The sequence below is a fragment of the Festucalex cinctus genome, chromosome 19, assembly GCF_051991245.1.
Source record: "Festucalex cinctus isolate MCC-2025b chromosome 19, RoL_Fcin_1.0, whole genome shotgun sequence".
Taxonomy (NCBI): Eukaryota; Metazoa; Chordata; class Actinopteri; order Syngnathiformes; family Syngnathidae; genus Festucalex; species Festucalex cinctus.
In genome coordinates, this window is record NC_135429.1 from 1,492,373 (window position 1) to 1,512,649 (window position 20,277).

The window sequence follows — 20,277 nt, forward strand, 5'->3', positions numbered from 1 at the left end:
TCAATTGGATTCAAACACTATATATTAGGGGTGTGAATTGCCTCGTACCTGGCGATTCGATCCGTATCACGATTAATAGGTCACAATTTGATTCGATACCGATTCATCCCGATTTTAATTTACAAGTCGATTGTTGTGACTTTTTACTCAAATTTAAAAAATACTATTCAGTAAACTTGTACAGTATGCAGATTTGTATGAAAATGAAATTATTGATCTGAAACTTCAGTCAGTGAGCCACTGTATTTAACAAACGGGTTGTAACCTTTTTCATGTTTGAACATCATTGAAATAAAATATTAAGGCTTAATGTTCCATCAATATAACATTCTTCCATGCATGTTAGACGTTTTGTTGAATATTTTTACATCAAAAAAGGATTTTAAAAAAATCGATTTGGCTGCCTATTGAATCGATTCGAGAATTGCATGCTGTAGTATCGCGATATATTGCCGAATCGATTTTTTTTTTAACACCCCTACTATATATATTTTTTTTCACTTTTAAAGCAGACTCCATCTTCACACGTAATTATTTTTTCTATGACCCTTTTTATTTCTAAGGATAAATATGATGCTGATTTTTGTTTGCCAATTTGGTCGACCGATTTGATGTGCTGCAGACGGCACGTCGTTTGAACTGCGACTGGCAGAGCGTCGATCTAACACCTTACGCATGCTCAGACCACGTCTAAGCGCTGGCGCAAGTTAGACATTCCGCTCTTGCGTGACATATACAACTGTCAAATTTAGCTATTAAAGCGAATGGGGCGGAGCTGCATTGAAAGGCCCTCCCACAGCCAGATTTCTATCCGGCGGCTTGCGCTGCGAAATTTCCCAAATTGCGTCTTACTCGCCTCTGTGCAGAGTTGCACTTGCGTGCCAGGCAGGATTTATGCTGGTCAGGAAAATAGAGCCGGGAGTGTTTCTTTTTTTTTTCTTTTTTTTTCCCCCAAAATATGTTTGTGCGTTAAAAAAAGAAAACAAATACTAAGCTTTATTGATCCAAGTAAGGCAACGCAATATCCAATTTTCAAAAAACACACACAAAAGGGATGGACAGAGATTTAGATAGCACACTTCATTTTTCATAAACTATCTGAACGTGAGGGCATGTGAAACTATATTAGCTGGGCTGCACAGCGGGGTTATGCTTGTTTTTGTCATTTTTTTTACAAACACCGTGCGTGTCTATCAAAAGGCGTTGGCTGTGTAAAAAAAAAAAAAAGTGGAAATACTGTTTGTATGTGTGAGCGAGTCAGAAAGGGCACACTTTAGCTGCGATGTGATTAAATGAAGCTCTTAAAAGCGGGACACACTTTCCACTTGTGTCCTTGAGCACTTGGCACAAAGTATAAGCTCACTCATTACAGGGTGCTGTGGGGAAAAAAAAAAAAAAGTGCCATCGATAAATGTTTGAAATTCCGACGGCGTATTAGGGCCACCTACAATCTTTTTTTTTTTTTTTTTTTTTTTTAGGGGGCGGAGACAATATGACGAGAAAAAAAAGTGGCAAATTTGACACGTTTTAATATGATGAGGAAAAAAGTGGCAAATTTGCCACTTTATAAACTGGAAAATTTGCCATTTTTTTAATATAATGAGAAAAAAAAAGTGGCAAATTTGCCACTTTTAATATGATGACAAAAAAAGTGGCAAATTTGCCACTTTTTAACATGACGAGAAAAAACTGGCAAATTTGCCACTTTAGAAACTGGAAACTTTATAAACTGGCAATTTTTTTTCTTCTCCTATTAACTCATTCACTCCCAGCAGCCATTTTCACATTTCGCAATCCCGTTCGCTCCCGGCCGTTTTACTGGATTTTGACTGATTTTGCAAGGCCCACAAAATATTGTGTTCAATTGCTATAAAAGCATGGAACCTATCAAAAGAAAGATTAAAGTCTCTTCTTCAGGAAAAAAAAAAGTGTTTCCGTTTTGTGGCAATTAGCATTAGAAGAGAGCTAAGTTTCATCAGTTTTCACAAATCTATTTAAAATTGGAAGTCATTGAGCTTTTTTTTCTACATGGCCCTGGTTGATCTCCTTTGCTCTGCTGCCACCTGCTGGCCGTTTGTGTAATAACTACCATTTCTGCAACCGTTCTTTGCAGTTGAGAGGCTGCATCAAAGCCTTCTGTATGCTCTAGCATAAAAAAAACCTGAGAAATACGTCTTTGGGACACCTAAAACATTAAAAAAAAACGTATTTGTACGTTATTGGGAGCAAATGAGTTAAAAAGTGGCAAATTTGCCACTTTTTTTTTTCTCAACATATTGACCCCACCCTCTAAAAAAAAATAAAAATAAATAAATATTTGTACGTGGCCCTAATACGGCGTCGTAAAATACGCGATAATGTGAGTGTCTTGCCTTGTGGAATCTTTGACAGCTTCTTACCTGAACGTTTTGGAAACGCAACGAGATGGCTTTATTCCACACGGAGCGAGCGAGTTCAACTGGGTAACCCGTCGGTAAAGACATCAAATCTCTACCCCGAAGCACAGACCCGAAACACGAGGCCATTTGAACTTTAGATTGCTGCTTGTCTATCCTTATCTTGCAATAGAATGGAAAAACACAAGCGTTTGGATCGAATACATGTGCTCTGATTGAGCCAACTTTGTCGTTTCCCTTTTTGTAAACGGACGCTTTCAGCGACGTCTGTTGCCCTACCTCGGGGCGCTACCTCGGCAAACGCTCGGGTTGTGCGGCAACAAGGTAGGATGACTTGGAAGCTCCTCTTGGCAGCGCTCGCTGACTCAGACTCAGCTGAGGATAATTGCTCCTGAATTTTTAACGAGCGGCTGCGTCGTGCACTTTGCGGAGCAGCACGCCCGAAGATCCCCGCGCGGCGTCGAATTGCCCGTTTTTTTTAATTTTGCGTCCGTTATGAGAAGAACTCTTAAGTGTACTCGTCATTGCCATTAGAATAGGTGACGCCGTGACTTTGGTATGTTAGCAAAATAAGCATATTTTATCTATCGCTTGGCTGCACAGATAATTCTCCTTATCTGGTTCCATCTAATCGCTGGTTGTTGTCATGAGATGCCTTTGGCGGAATACGTCACGCTTTATTTGTTGTCTGCTTGGTCACTCTGAAAATCATCTTAAACACGGAATTGTTGGACAGATGCAATGATGGGTTTTGGTGTCAGTTCTGGCTCCTGGAAAAAAAAGGAACGTAATGGCGGTCGCCAGTCTCTTTAACTCATTCACTGCCAGCCCAGTAAAAACGGATCTTTTGGGACGTCGATTATGGGAAGAATAATAATGAGGATTATTTTGGCAATAGTTGAAATCACGATTATTTATGTTTTGGCACAAAACAAGAAAATGTTTAAGTGTTTAAAAATATTAGGACCAAATTTCAAAAAAATAGAAACACTATAATTAAGTTTTGGACAAAACAGAATTTATAATAATATATATTTATTTATGTTGGCAAAAATGTGAAAGTTGGAGTGCAGCATATGCACTGTGCAGTTGGGCAATATTTTATTGTATTTATTTTTTTGGTACAGAACAAGAAAATTTTTAAACATAAAAAATATTAAGACAAATAAAATTATTTGAAACACTATTTATGCAAGTTCCTTTTGGATGAAACAAAATTGATCAAATTAGTTATTTAAAAAAAAAAAAAAAAAGGTGCAAATGTATAAATTTAAACAACTCTATAATCTTTTTACTTTGCGATTATGCTGATTTTGTCATTGTGGAGTGTAACAATTGAAATTATAATTGAATTTCAATTAATTGCACAGCCCTACTTTGACGTGTATAGCCGTCAATGGCACCGAATGAGTTAAGTTCCTGGCAGGGGTAGCGATTTGTTTACAGAGCCGATGTCCATGAACACGCAATAAATTAGGACAAAAAGAGCAGCGAAGAGGGACAGCTGTTGCCCAACACGTATGGTTGAGCCGGCTAGCATTAGAAATTTTAGCAAATACTGGCCACATTTCTTACATTAAAGTGATCCAATATAATGTATTTCCTATTGAGATTTTTAGATATGGAGACTCATGAAGGTAACACGAGCCGCAGACATGCAAATGGCGGTGCTGTCTCGATGCTGTGAATACTGCAGGCAGCCATGGTTACCCCCCCCCAGATAGCATATAGCGCCTGCAACATTTTACACGCTAGCGCTGCATTCGTTGTGGCGAGCGCGATGAAAACACGGTTGTCACGCGTCGCTTGAAAAAAAAATGGTTCCGGAAAAAGCCAATTCTGCCATGAATGAGGATAAGCAAATAGGCATGAGCAGCTTGAATAGCTGCCAGTCGTGTCAGAGCACCCCCCCCCCCCCCCCCCTTCTCTCATCCAGTCACAATGAGCTTCTATACAAATAAGGATACGTGCACCAATTTAGTGCAGCAGATGAACCTTGTGAAGCCTTGTCGAGCAAGTGGGGGGGGGATTACCGTGAGCAAACAAGGCTTTTCTCCTGGCTTTATTTGAGTTAACTGACTCACGCCACCCTCTTCCATTTGGGCCCCAGCGGCTTCTTTGGCAGACTCGTCCCCGTTCTCGAGGCCTTAACACATGCGCATTAGTCAGCGTATGGAAAAAAAAACAAAAAAAACGCTGTTGGTCAGGTAAGGCGACATGAATCGGATTGCAAGGTCACTTTAAAAGAGAAAGCCGAGCCACAAAAACGGGTGTAATGGATCGAGGACGAGCAAGCCCACGGTGTGATAAAGTCTTGTTGGAAGGCGCGGCGGCGGCTGGGGGGGGGGGGGGGGATAATTCTTCAAAAGTAATTAGTAGCACATAAGCAGACTATTGGCAACGCAATGAAAAAATCTTGGCTTTATATGTGGGCTGCTTGCAGATGTCGGATTTTGGCAGGAAACGTGAACCCAAGTTGAACAAAACTTTTGTCAATGTGCAAAGCATTGCAAGACTCTTTGCCAAGGACTAAAATGTTTGCATTTGGTTCTTTTGTATTCAACTGTACAGTATTATATGATATGATATATACCCGACGACATTTTAAGGTACCGGTACTCGCGACTGCAGCCAATAACTGTGACCGTTTTACGATCAGGAATTGGAAATTAGAAGAATAGAAAAGTGGCATTAATGCAAAAATAGGATTTTACGTATCAAAAGTACGAGTACGAGCTCTACGTTAAATTTGGTTCACCCGCAAGAAAGCGCGAATGTTTCGGAAACTTTGATCATTGTGTTCAGACTTTATGAGTGGATTCTTATTAACATCTATTTGGGAAGATCCTTTGAAAAAAAAAAAAAAAATCTCTGAAGCGAAGCCCAAAATTCAAGTCTGTCTTGTTCATTTTATAATTCTCAAAAGATCCTGGCAACTTCTTGCATAATCCAGAACATAAGATAAACCATACATGAAGAACAGTTAGTATAGCCATATTTAGAAAATAGACGTGTAATTTGGTCATGGGCTTTTTGTTAAAATTAAAAAATTAATGCAGTCATTTAACAATGCGAAACACTGTTATTACTGTTGACAAAAAAATAAAATAAAATAACCATTCAGGAAAGCATAACATGCATAAACATCATTACTTTAATGTTACATGCTAGGTTTTACTTCACTCTCCTGAGCTGCCTTAATAAATATGAAAGTGGCAAAAATGATTTTAAGCAAGGATTGCTCAGAAATTGTGCTTTTTTTTTTTTTTTCTTTATTGCCATTAATGTGCTCCAATTTGAGAGCACAAGCTTGGAATAAATGCTAATGTTAGCATCAGACTACTTATGCGGTCGATAAATACGAATGTTTTTATCGCTCAGTGTTGTTTTGTCCTTGGGCCATTTGGAAAACGTTGGAAACAGTGGCTTTGAAAAACAGTTCTTCACTAATTTCCTGTCTTTTTTTTTTTTTTTTTTTTTTTTTTGCCTCTGATTAGCCGTCTTGAGTACCCCTGTGGAAGCCTTGTATCCATTATTTATCCGTAGCCCCCCCAAAACAACAGCTGCAAGCTTGTGTAGCTGCCATATGTTGCGTTATTCTCAACATATTGGGACGATTGGTGCCGTATAGGGAACTTTATATCAGCCCGCGGAGATGTATAACAAGTCCTCTGCGGACGTGCGGCTCTGAAATTATTCTCTCTTTTTCACTCCACCCTTGGAAAATCAAAAAAAAAGCTCCTGAGGTCATACAAACTGGTATTCATCCACAATTTCTTTTGAAAAATATGCCTCTAAAGTGTAGTTTTAATTTTACGGCTTTAGCGACACCTATTCCAAACGAGGGACCAGAATTAGTGGAATACTGTAGCAGGAATACACATCAGAAGTTATTTGTAGTTAGCAGACTCCCTTTCGAAGGAGTAATACGCCAGCGTCACCATCTGTTAGGAAAGTTAAGGTGGAATCATTTGTTTGTTTTTGTTTTTTAACTTGAGAAACCGTTTTCTGTAGGGTGACAAGATTTTCAAAATTAAAATCTGGAACACTTGAGCAATTAATTTATTTTTTTTGCTGAAAATCGAATATGCAAGAAATTCTCATCAGGAAGAAATTTATGACAAATTGAATTGCTAGTCAACCTGGTGAAGGAGTAGTTGTATTATTGTGGGAATGTTTCTTTTTATTCATTTGTCATTTAACTGCAATAAAAATGTGTCATTTTCACATGATTTATTTCAATTTCCTTGATTAGCATTCAGCTCCCAGCATTCCCACGCAATTTCTGCGGAAATTGTACTGAGTCTAGTTGCTTTAGCTATTGCCGAATGCTATCTTGGTTGACAGTTCAACAGTGCTAAACAAAGCAATGCGCTCACCATTATCTGTCAACTATTGGAAGCTGGCTGTGCCGTTTACTTGTATCATTGGAAATATGCCACCAGTCAAGCTGACCTTACGTTTGGCCTGACTGGCAACCGCAACATTAGGCTAGTTGGACTACATTTCCCATGATTCTGTAGTTTAGGTATGATGAAAACACACCTGTTAGATATAGGTAGATGAGTCATATGGATCGCTATGGCAACTGTGTGATTGACATACACATGGCCCAAACGAATGGCTTGCCGACTGGACCTAAAAAATAAAAAGGAATGCCGAGACGGAATTTGCGTAAAAGCCGAGACTCAGGACACAAGCCTCAATTCGGACTTCTTATACCTGCGTGACGTATCGACGCATTTAATACTCCATGAGAACAGGGCAGTATTGTTGGCAGTCATGGTTGGTTCAAAGATTGGGGAAAAACATATCGGAGTTCAATTAGCCTACTGGAATAGATTGAGCTGGCTTTGCATCATAAACTCCCCAAAACAGTCAGAAGTTAAACGACGTCGGGCAATTAACCGGGGCGACCGTGTTTGCCGCCGCCGCTGGAATTGTCTGAGGGGCAGTAGGGAAAGAGGGTCACATTAGGATTCAGCCGATAAAGCAATAAACCCTTGTAGGAGATGCAGTTGGCCTCATTCGGAGCGGCTTCTGTGTGCGCAGCACTTTTGTGGCCGCAATTAATCACCCGGCTGACATTAGCCTACCTTCCTGCAAACACTGAATAAACAGTGGCAACGTCGAGGCCGTGTTGGCTGCCACAAATCTGGTGTTATCGTTAAGACGTCTGTTGATGCTTGTTCCCCTCTGCGAGAGAGGTCTCGAAAACTTGGACGTCTACAGACCGCTTCCACAGGCTTCAGATCTGTTGACTTAGTTACAGGTTGTACTTGTAGTTAAAAAAAAAAAAAAAAAAAAAAAAAAAACAAGCTGGCTGGGATCTACAGAAAGCATCTTCGGCTCCGATCTTTCCCCGCTATGTCGACTGCGTGACAGATACAGATGCGTATCAGCGGCGCTCACTTTTGTTGCGCGCACAGTATTGTCCTTCTTTCTGCTGGTGTGACAGCACGGCAGTCGCCAGAGTCATTTGTAAAATGGGAAGCCTCTGAGGCTTTATTAGGAGGATGGCTGTCAGTGGGCGCTGTATTGTTACCATAGTGATGGTTGCCACGAGCGTGCGCCAAGCTAGCTCCGTCCTTTTGAGAGTCAATCACAAGGCTGTAGGGGAACTACCGCATAGTGGGCACTTAGCATTATGACTTCGTTTTTATATTATCATTTAAACACTCTAGTAAAGGTGAACGGTTGAGCTTTAGCATGGAAACATTTTGGTATTCGAGGGCTCGAGTTTGAGCATGTCATCTGGTAATTGGAAAGTTTCACAGTTCAATCTCCCTTGCGCAGACGAATGAAAATAAATTCAGACCTAGTTGTAATTGGACAGTAACATTCTAACCCAAACTCTAATTTTCTCTCTCGCTCTCTCCCTGCTTGAATAATATTCTTATATATTCGAAATAGTTAAGGACAGTCAAGCACAATGTGGTAATTTTGTGGTATCGGGTACTCGTGTAGGTTGCAGAAAAATCTGAAACTTGTTTTATTTTATTTTATGTGGTTTACTTTATTATTATTATTGTTTTTTCTTAACTCTTTTTCCTGCCGTCAACATTAATTAACGTTAACGGAAATCCCAACGAGTACCGCCAATGACGTTAATTGACGTCAACTACGTTTTTTTTTGTTTTGTTTTTTGTTTTCCCCAATGGGCTTGTAAAGCTCTGGTTTCATGAATGAGCTAGAAAATAAGATGAAATATGACAATTAGTCGGGTTTCCATCCAAATGTTTCATACATTTTAAGCAAATTTTGTGAAAACGTGCAAAACAAACATGTGATTTATAGCCACGAAACGTTGGGCAGTTCCAGTTGGGAATGTTGGTTTTGACGGACAGGACGGGAAGTAGTTTTTCTTCTTGGCTTCCCTCATTTTTTGTCATTCTGTTAAATGAAATTTTATATAACAAAAGTAATACGGCAATTGGTACTCAGTATCTTTGACGACTCAAACAGCGAATACATGTACTGTATCGGTCTGGAAATAAAATGGTATTAAACATCCCTATTAATAATAATTAAATTAATTCGTGTGGACATATTGATGTCAATGATTTACCACAATAATTAGAACACAGAAAAATGTCAATATACGATACTTTATTTAGTAAATTCCAATGCCTCATTACTGATGAACTATTTTAGAACAAGCCCGCGGGATACTCGTTGTCCTTGGGGGGCTACCTTGTGCAAGTGGGCACCATGTTGTTGACCCATGCTTTAGACTAATATGTAGTTTTTTCTCTTACTTTAATTTAATTGACTTTAGCACCGCGTCTCGTCCCTCTTTATGTCTCCTACGGGATGCATTTTTCTCCGCAGTGGCACCAACAACCCATATTGCACCAAAAAAAAAAAAACACAAATGAGGGGGAAAATATATATGGATTGAGGCGGGGGGTGGAAGAAATAATATAATAAAAGAGAAATTCAGTTGGACCTACTGCAACGGGCCGCTGACTCGCAGCGCCTGGTTCGAGAAAGTTCATTCGCTTACGCAAGTTGAACATGCATTATCGTGAGCTAACATAACAGCCCGAGAGGAAACATGATCGAGTAGTTGAGGAAAGAGGTGGTGGTGGGGGGGGGTCTGAAAGTGAGGAAGGGCGGGACTCCTGTCGAGTTCACTCGAGGGGACGGACACTTCCCCGCTCCGTACAGCCCTGCTAGAACTGAATAATTGAAATCACATAATTCATCTCTGCACTTATCTACGTATAGCATTCACCCTCCTGTATAAGTGCACTCTCGCACACGCGCACAATCAGCTTCTCCCCTATAGATGCCGACGCGCAAATAAAACAAACGCTTTGAAGGAGTTTAGTCCCATGGCTGATGTGCAGCCAGCAAGCTGGAATCTGCACACTGGGAAACCTGATAGGCATTCCCTGTGCCAAACACATGAGGTCACCCTGACTGACTGATCTTGCCTGCCTGCTTTCCTCCTTCCACCACCCACTGCTGTCACATCGAAATATCGTATGTCAGGGAAATCATGCGACAAAATCCTACAGTCAACTTGTTTTTAATGCTCCTGTTGTTCAGTCTGATTGATCGTTTACACATTCGGTTTCAGAATTCAGAAGGACGTCATTGCTGCCCAGTAAAAATCTTACTTCAAGACTAGACTCAGTGCAATTTGTGCAGAAATTGTGTGGGAATGCTGAAAGATGAATGCAAATGACTGAATGCCTAGTTAAATGTTAACTAGACTAAGTGCAATTTCTGTAAAAATTGTGTGGGAATGCTGAAAGATGAATGCAAATGACTGAATGCCTAGTTAAATGCTAACTAGACTAAGTGCAATTTCCGCAGAAATTGCGTGGGAATGGTGAAAGATGAATGCTAATGACTGAATACCTAGCTAAATGCTAACTAGACTAAGTGCAATTTCCGCAGAAATTTGTGGGAATGCTAATGGCTGAATGCCTAGCTAAATGCTAATAACTTAATGTTAATGAAGGCAATAGAAAGTTAATTACTTGTAATTTTCCATATAATTTATCTATTAATTTCTACTAGTAATAATAGAAATTTCTAAGTAGTAACTAGTAGTTAAATTATAAGTGAATGAAAAGAAAACCTAAACTGCAATCTGGTGAAGGTAGTGAAGACCATCGCCTCCTGTTTACCAGTCCAAACTCCTGTGAACTAGCTGAAGAGTCGCCCAAGCAGGGTTTGAACCCAGGTCTTTCAGTGTGGCAGGCATTTGCTCAAACCACTGTGCCATTGCAGCTATATAATAATCTATAACATTGTATATAATTGCAGTGAATGTCAGCATATACTTGAAGCTTGTATTGAATTTGGAATATAGAACAGAATAAAAACTCAAGTGCTTTCACCATTTCCACAATGAGATTCTTTGTTCCCTTGCATGCAGCTAGACGGCCAATTAAAGTCTATTTACCTATTGACCTCACAGTCAAGAGGTCCCATGTTTGAATTCCAGTTCAGGCACTCCTGTGGAGTTGTTGCTGAGTAATCCAGCTTCCTCCACTATCCCAAATGAATTTGTTAGCTAAACTCAAGACACAAAAAAAAATTATCTCATCTAATGGACAGGTCTATTACCGTGATTGGCTGGTGACCCGTTCAAAGACAGCCGGGATAGGTTTTAGCTAACCTCTGGGATCGAACCTACCAACATGAGGGTTGGAAGACCAACATTCTACCACTGAGCTGCGCCGCCCTCAGACTGAAATACAGACCAATAGACGAGCCTGTGCACTGTTTTCGCATCACTTCTGTTTTTATTGTGCAGAGTTGTGTGTATTTGTGTAAGTGTTTTGATCACCCGTTCATTGGCTTCAGTCATCTTCGCCGGTTACCAAAGACACGTTTTCGGCAGTAGAGTAACAAGAGGGAGCAAAAGCAAATCAGCCATTGTAAGCACGTGCTTAAGAGCCCGGTGGTCATCGGGGGCATCCAATTTATCATCAACATGGTCATACTAAAAAATGCAAGAAGAATCATTTTGAGTTTCCTTACACCCATTTACAGTAAGAACCGATGTAAGCGCTCCACTTTCTTGACACGTACTCTGAGTCACCCTTCGAGCTAGCGACGAGCCAAAACAAAACTCGGTGCACAGCCCTGTTTTCAAAACAAATCCAAACATATGTGTGTTAGATCTGCGTTCATGTTCACTTGTGCTGCAAATATGCAACATGGACACCCACGTTCAATCAGTCTTGCAGATACACACACATATGCATGCAAACGCAAATATAACCGCGTATTCCCAAGTGTCGCACCCCCCCCCCGCCTCACTCATAACGCTCTCTAAGCGCTCCCACGCATCTCATGTTCTCTCCCATATTATGTTAAAAGGAACATGAATTATTACACTGCCAAGGTTTGTTGTTGTCTTTGGCAATTGTCAATACGCTGACTGACATCCCAGACAAAAGTGTTCTTTGCAGAAGGAAACCTCAATACAGTGATGATGCCATACATATATTCTTATTTTTTTTCTCCCGTGAGGTCGCATTGATGTGTTGAAGTGGCTTGATTTTTGACAAGTAATTATATCATTACAATAATGTCATATGGATTGGAAATTAAAGGCTAGACAGCAGCTGTCATTGTTGGGATGTTGGTTAACCTCCAAATGTTCGAGAGGGGGGGAAAAAAAACAAAAAAAAAGTTCCCTGATTGTATAGTGGTTCAGTCGCCTGACTTCCATGCAGGCAGCATTGAATTCAGATTCCACTCAGTGACAGTGGGAATGTACGGGTGAAAAGGTTGTCTGTCTCCACTCTGAGTGCCATGTGACATCGTAAAAACCTTTATGAACAACACGGCAATACTTTAAGTAACGTTTTAACGATCTTAACTGTCATAAAAGTGTTTTTAAAACGTTCACTAGTTTGGAAGTACAAATTAAAGCCATACTGTACAGTTCTATTTTCCTATTGCTTTATTAAACAAGGCTCGAAATAAGCGGTTTCCCATCGCAGTTTGCGAGGAAAAATTTGCATTTTGCATCATATCAAAACGTATTGAATTGCGAAATATTGCGCCACAACTGCACCCGCAGTCTGCGCCCAGTTACCCACCTATTCACTGAGGATATCGCTCTAATCGTATACCGGCGCAAACACGCCCACAAAAGTGACAGTTTGGAGCAAATTTGCACCTGATTTTACAGCACATGGCAATGGATTTGCGCCAAGAACATGGTTGTTATAGTAACAGTTGCGAGAAAGACGACATTATCAGAAAGCGAGGTTGGACCGGGGGTAAGCGTTGATAGCGCCATTCAGCTGTACGGAGCAGAGAGGACGACAATGACGTCATTCATTCACAAAGTACAAATTATTGGTGCGATCATTTAAAAAAAATATATTTTCAGAGGTTGGCGTGGGCGTACAGTATGCATCTGCCATGTAAAAATGATCGTAAAATGCCTCCCCGCCATTGCCGATCAGCCCGGGTTAGGTTGTGTCTTAAAACAAACAAAAAATTTCTCTCTACTCTTTTCTCTACTCTCTACTCTCTACAATCTACTCTCTACTCTCTCTACTCTACGTGATCTGCCGCGGATGTTGTGCTGCAAATGGCACGCACTGATGTCACGATCGAGGTTGAAGCAGGTTAATACATGCTTTCCAAAAACGTTATTTGCGTCACGCAAACGCGGCGTGGCTACCTAATTTACATACGCGCAAATAACACCGGCGCACCGTGACGCAATCCGTTCGGCAGAGCACTTCGTGACGGATTTCCCCATCTGCGCGTGTTTAGTGAATTAGCCGCTCCCTAATTGCTCCATTTTTGCCGGTTAGCGCGGTGCAAAGGCGACGCAAACATTTAGTGAATTTAACCACCCATCCTAGACAGTCCGAAAATGCTTCATTGGGCGTTCAAGTGGAGAAATGTCAAATGTGTGCGACTTGCGCAAACCAGCTAGCTACTAGCTAGCAACAAGCTACTTGTAGCTCCTTGCTGGCTGTTGCTGTGACTAAACGTGTTGTGGAGTCTTTCCTGTCAGGAATCATCACTTCCGAGGCGGTGAAAATAAGCTACACTTGGATGAGGAAAGACGGAGAAATCTTGCTAATTGCTAAGCTAACCTAAGACTGACACGGGCTAGTGCATTTAACACCGGACAAGTGCTTGGGGTGATTAAGTTCACTTTTCACAGATGTCTGGCTGGAACTGTGTTAAAGCAGAGAACATCCAGCTTTCATCAACAAAATAGCACTCAAATAAATAAAACAAATAGGCATTTTTGTTTGCATCAACCTTCAGTTCTCTCGCTCTGTTAAATTCTCCTTAGCAGCTGAGGTTTGTGTTGTGGGTGAAAAAAGATTGAGTTAATGGACAAGAGCTTTAAAGCAGCTTGTTGCGCTGCCTTGGCTCTGACCCGTAAAGATTGTCAAGTGACCTCGGCGGTGCCGCCCCGAGCCTGCAGTGAGGAATCCAATCTCCTCGCTGCATGTTTTAGCAGTCCGGTTTGATAACTTTGCCCTCACGTCTCTTCCGATGTGCCGATCAGTCCTCTAATAAAGGCTGACATGTTTTCTCCTGTTATGACCCCATGATGGGAGGGGCTTCTGGCACCCAGTCAACAGTGGTGTATTTGTTTCATCGCATTAGACCTCATCTGCTCCCTGTTTAACTCATTCACTCGCCGCCATTTTCACATTTCGCAATCCCGTTCGCTCCCGGCTGTTTTACTGGATTTTGACTGATTTTGCCAAGCCCACAGAATATTGTTCTATTGCTATAAAAGCATGGAACCTATCAAAAGAAAGATTAAAGTCTCTTCTTTCATCAGGAAAAAAAAGTGTTTCTATCTGTTTCCGTTTTGCAGCAATTAGCATTAGAAGAGAGCTAAGTTTCATCAGTTTTCACAAATCGATTTAAAATTGTAAGTAATTTAGATTTTTTTTTTCTACATGGCCCTGGTTGATCTCCTTTGCTCTGCTGCCACCTGCTGGCCGTTTGTGTAATAACTACCATTTCTGCAACCGTTCCTCGCAGTTGAAAGGCTGCATCAAAGCCTTATGTATGCTGTAGCATAAAAAAAATAAAATAAAATAAAGCAAAAAACGTATAAATACGTCTTTGGCACACTTAAAACCTAAAAAAAAAAAAACGTATTTATATGTTATTGGGAGCAAATGAGTTAAATGGCTTCGTGGAAGAGCATTTTCTGAGAATTTTGCTTTTTTGTTTGAAAATGTACATACCAGTATCGTTTTTTTTTTTTGTATTTTCAAAGGTCAGACATGTTCTCAAGTTACCTTCACATCCTGATTTTAAATTACCCTTTCCACTTTCCACGTTTGAAATCCCAGGAGTGAGTAAGTGATTGACGCAGGGAAGTGGGAGTGTTAAGGCATTTTGAGGGCCATTAAAACCCCATGGGGCCCGATAGCCTGCTTGTTTAATGAGTCATCCAAAAAGAGGGCCTCTTCCACAGCTATTTGTTTCCTTGTTGGGCATTTTGCCTTCCACTGTGCCGGTAATTGTCGAGAACACACTAGCGGTGACACAGCAACCCCCCAGCTCACAATGAGATAAATTTACTCTTGTGGAAATTTTAAATGTGCCACAATTTCACACTGAATCACTAGCAGAAGTGAATGGGTAGAATTCCAAAGGGGTATCTAAAGTTCAACACCCCCTGAGGTCGTATAATTCGTAATTCAACCAACCTTTTCAAGGAAAATGTGCCTCAGTCTCAATCCATGTGGAACAGCAAAAAAAAGCCTGGAGAAGTATGAATTAATTTGCATGCTATAGTCCTCTTGGTCTGATCCAATAGCGTCGTTTAAAGACTAAGCGGCATATTGAGTCTGTATATGTCCACTTGTGTGAATAAGCGTTATCAAGCTCATCTCGCTCCTGTTGAGTGGCTGTGATGCCTTTTTCAATGTTTCCATGGGGATGATAACACGGCAGTTTTTCGAAACTTCCACAGTTCCCATTTTTTTGCAGCAACCCCACCTTGCGAAATGGCGCAATGAAAACTCTTTTGTGTAAATGGCGCTTAATCCAAACGAGAGCGGAATGGTCATTTTAGTGGATGTGACTACTCCACTTGGGGGAAATGAAATCATCGTTTCTGGACTGTTTTGGCCTTGTTAATTTGTGTTTTTTTTTGCTTTACGAAGATTTATACGTTACCAAGGAAACTTGTGTGAAACGAGGTTGTAATGTGCAGTATGCTTTGTGATTCTATAGCACTGATAGTTTGAGTCAACGGGGGTAGTGGGAATAATTGAACTTCCCTCGGTTGTACTCATCATATGGGCAATGTCTCAGGCATTAGGTTAAATCATTGAATGAGAACACCTGGAATATCGCATTACTATACCATCTGCCTCGTTTTACTTCTACAAAGTATCATTTCCCTCAATGGGCTCGAATAGGAGAATATACAGACACATTATGGCCCCTTAATGTGTAGTTTTGCATCCGATCAATGATGTGGATTACATTTTAACTGTACAAAGAAAGTCGAAGGTTCTTGTAGACCCAAAAATGAGCAAAACAGTTCATAAAAACACTATCTGATCCATTTTTATTGCACCCCATTTCCTCCTGCACATTAGGTTATACTCAATCTAAATCAAGTATGCTTCTTCCGCCCCGCAAAAAAAAAAAAATCAGTTTATTCGACTATAGGCCAAAGTTCCTGGATATTAACTTGAATGTGTTGCGTTCCATTTGGTTTCATATTTGTAGTTTGTCGGATCCAGTGTGAACGTCTATCATTCAAACCCACATACAAGCAGACCAAAATCCACATCTTGACAAAAGCGTTTTTAATTCAAACGGATTTAATAGTTGTTTGGTCTAATTATTCATGCCCCCAAAATAACTTTCCAATATCCCTTTTATGACTCAAAAATCTTCTGAATAGTAGATTAACACCTTAAGCTGTTCACAATTATTATTATTACTCCTGCAAGCCTCTGACCAAAAGTTTTCAGGCTAGTTTTGGCGTAAAGTTTTTCCACCAGTTTTCATTTTTCAGCCACACGTGGCAGTAGTGATTTAAAAAAAAAAAAAAAAAAAAAAATTTCAGCGTGGACAATCGGGCTGTCCGGATTTCGCTCCGTCTGCTAACAATCGTAAACGTGAATGACCAAAAATAAGAAAGCCAACATTCTCCAGTCAAGTACTCGGTGGACTGTGACGTGAACAAAAAGGAACCAAAATATGTCCTGCTTAAATTTTTTCTTTTGAATAAAAGTAGGTTCCCCAGACAGCAAGAAATATTTTCCAAAGCAAGTCTTATTTACGCTCCAAATCCATGAGCGACTGTTCTTAAATTTTTTTTATCGTGATCGCGGAAAATTTCTGCCTCAGTTTGTTTTGAGATCAGTGCTGGACAGTCAGACCAAAACTATTCAAACACCGTCACTCTAAGACTGAAGCAATCCCGTTCACTCCCGGCTGTTTTACTAGATTTTAACTGATTTTGCAAGGCCCACAGAATATTTTTTGATTGCTATAAAAACATGGAACCTACCAAAAGAAAGATTAGAGTCTCTTCTTTCATCAGAGAAAAAAAAAAGTATAATTCTATCCGTTTCCGTTTTGCAGCAATTAGCATTAGAATATAGCTAAGTGTCGTTATTATTTACAAATCTATTCTGAATTCTGAGCGATTCCGTTTTTTTTTTCCCCAACATAGCCTTGGTTGATCTCCTTTGATCTGCCGCCACCTAATGGCCGTTTGTGTAATAACTACCATTTTTTCAACCGTTCTTTGCAGTTGAGAGGCTGGCTGCATCCAAGCCTTCTTTATGCTCTAGCATAAAAAAAAAAAAAACACAAACGTATAAATAGGTCTTTGGGACACTAAAAACATTTAAAATAGAACGTGTTTATACGTTTTTGGGAGCAAATGAGTTAAATGCCAGATTTTTTTGTTGTTTTTTTTTTGGCTTTATTGTGGTGTCCGTAACAGATTCGAAAAATACGTGTACCAGGCACCTAACTACACAGCTAGTCTTGTGTTTGTAATTAATTATGGACAAAAAAAAAAGTACCGTACACAAAATATTGTGCCGCTTTTTCATTTTGGTCCTCGCAGTGTTGACAGAGTCTGAGCTTGGCCACCAATTAAGGCCGCACCGATTCTTCCAGCCCATAAATTATTAAGTGTCAGCCATCGACTGGAAGCAGTTGATGGAGGCGACAAGAGAGAGAGAGAGAGGGAGGCTTTATTTGTTTAAAGCATACAGTGCCTGTGATAACACCAATTCTGCTCTCATTTAAGTCCAAATAAGCTCCATGCACCCTCGGTGACTAATTATTCTCACTCTACCAACTGAATAAATGCAGCGTTTATTCAACAACAACAACAACAACAACAACAACAGGCGGGTAAAAAAAAAAGTAAAGTGGTGAGACATTTAGGATAATGTATGGTATTAGATTGCAACTTGCAACACCGGCTCACCTCAAGGTCAACCAATTCATTCCTGCAGGAGAATTTATTGCCCGGTAGTAGCTAAGGCAATGAGGTGCTGTGATCCTTGAGCTCATGTCTATATAGAAGGTCTTCATAGCCGTTACAACCGAAAGGGGGAGGGGGGGGGGGGGGGCGGAGCTTGGTGCTTGTCTACTGCTTGTTAACTCTCCATTCGGAGCTCCAGCCAGCTCCGTTCCTTGAAACATGATAGTGTTGTCGCCCCAAGGCCCGCTCGTGTTGCCGTTTTTTTTTTTTTTTTTTTTTTTGGAGACGGCCGAGTTAACGTTCCATGGGGCCATCAGCCCAATCGTAAACACCGTAAATCTGCAACGCCCTACGGAACGTTACTCAAGAGGAATGACAGGAAGTCTGTCAAGTTATGCGCCTGTCAAACGGTGATTGACGCGACCTGTGATGCTAAGTGGGCGGGTCCCATCCCTCTTTGGGTAGCCGAGCGCTAATTGCACCTTGTCGAGTATGTCAGTCGTGGGAAAGAAAATATTAGCCAAGACTGATTTGTTTCACATGCACGACTTGTTTGCACGGAGACGTTTCCGAACGTTCGCTCGGCGAGACTCCGGCTCACCTGTGACCCCGATTTTAGATGCCTACTGTATGTGCTCACTTCTCCGCATAAATGGCGGGTCATATACAGGACAACGATAATGTTGTCTGCCAATGGAAGAATCTTTTACAAGAGTTTACTTTGTAGTTACTACCCAGTTTCTGATAGACTCCAATTGGAACGTGATCATGAGTTCGACCCCCCTGTATAGACCCTTTCCAAGTTTGTAAACAATGTGATGCAATTTAAAGGGCGGGGCTTAGCCCTTGTGGGGAGGTTGGCAATATTTAAAAAAGGTCATAATATTGAAAAAAAAAAATACTAAAAAAAAGCACAATATTGTGTTTTTATGCATAACAGCAATGCATATAAATCCATAACAATATTCTTGATATTGTTACTTGTTAATGTTGACTCGATTCACAGGCATATTACGATCCCCTTCATCTGACAATTAGCGTAGATTTTAAACATAGAAGGGCCAAAACATCCCTAATGAAAATTAAATTGCACTAAAAAAGAATTAGCCACCAGAGGGTGCTAGAACTGCAGAAATGGAAATTAACCTGACTTTTTTTTTTTTTTTTTAACAGATGTGTTCCTTTGAAATATTGTGAACATGAGGACGACGACGATATTGTGGCAGTTTTAATATCACAATATTGCCCTTATCGTTACACCCCTACTGATCAAGTGTAAAAACCAAAACTATATTATACTCATACTTGTCCCTCCCCTTCCATATATCGTCTTCCTTTCTCATCGACGATCTCGAGGCGCTTCTTAACCAGGCTGTCGCTCATTGTTTTTCACGTTTCTGGGACAGGTTGCGCCTGTTGTCAATTTCATGCTCCTTACCTGCGCGATGACAAATAAAGATCAATTCGTAATAAAGAACAATCCAACGATGGTAAACGTCACTCACAAGACGTAGCAGAGTCGTCTTCAAATATGCTCGACAGGATGGTGTGCCTGATGGAATCGTAGCGAGCAAGGTTGCCTCGCCTTTGGGATGCCAGGTATCCTGTGACTGATTAATTATGCATTTCCAACTCTGAAGCCAACGGTGAAGGAATGCCACGCTCGCCTTGATGGCTTCCTGTGCGTAGCTTCACCTCCCTGTCAACTCGGGGATATCTAAAATAGTAGTAAAAAAAAAAAAAAGAACAGCTTGAGGTTCATTGTAATGATAATGGTGCCTCCATGGATGCGAGTCGACTGGTTCATATTCATCCGCCACAATGACTCTCCTGTCTCGGCGATTCAAGAGTCGGTCTGCTCGTGGACTGGTGGGCGACTAGGCTGAGAAGCTTCTCGTTCATGTGGAAATCTGTGGCGGCAATACAATAGGACGGCGATGCTTCTCCCAAAGCACAGACGCACATCACATGAAAAAAAAGTCTCAGTTGAATCGTAAATAAATCTTTGAGGGAAATGACCACCACTGATTTTCATCTTTAATGTCTCCATACGCAATCGTAGACTTCTTTTGAAAAGAATATTTGAAATAAATTGTACTTTACCTCGAGGGCCATCCAAAAGAGCTTTTTTTTTTATTTTATTTTATTTTTTTTTCTCCCCCGTATTGAATAAAAACATTTTCATCATGAAAAGATTTCAAAAGTGAAACCAAGTCCCATTTTATTGTCAGATTTATTATCTGAGAGAGGAGGAGTCCAGAGTATAAATTCAATGTTCCAGTCACTATTCTTCAATTGTGCAGTGCATATCAGACTCGAGGGTCACATCTTGAAAAGATATAAAAAAATAAATAAAATACAGAGGCCCTGATAGCCTTGTGAGAGAAAAAAAAATAATTCTCAACAGCTTATCTATTTGAAAGGTCGGAGCGTCTCTGGAAGGTATCC

General features: G+C 40.5%; 1 protein-coding gene across 12 annotated transcripts in view; it reads left to right on the forward strand.

Moving 5' to 3' along the window:
* The window catches only part of rbms3 (RNA binding motif, single stranded interacting protein), a 268,599-nt gene that overhangs the window by 51,429 nt on the left and 196,893 nt on the right, over positions 1-20,277 (forward strand). The gene's annotated exons all lie outside the window — the stretch shown is intronic.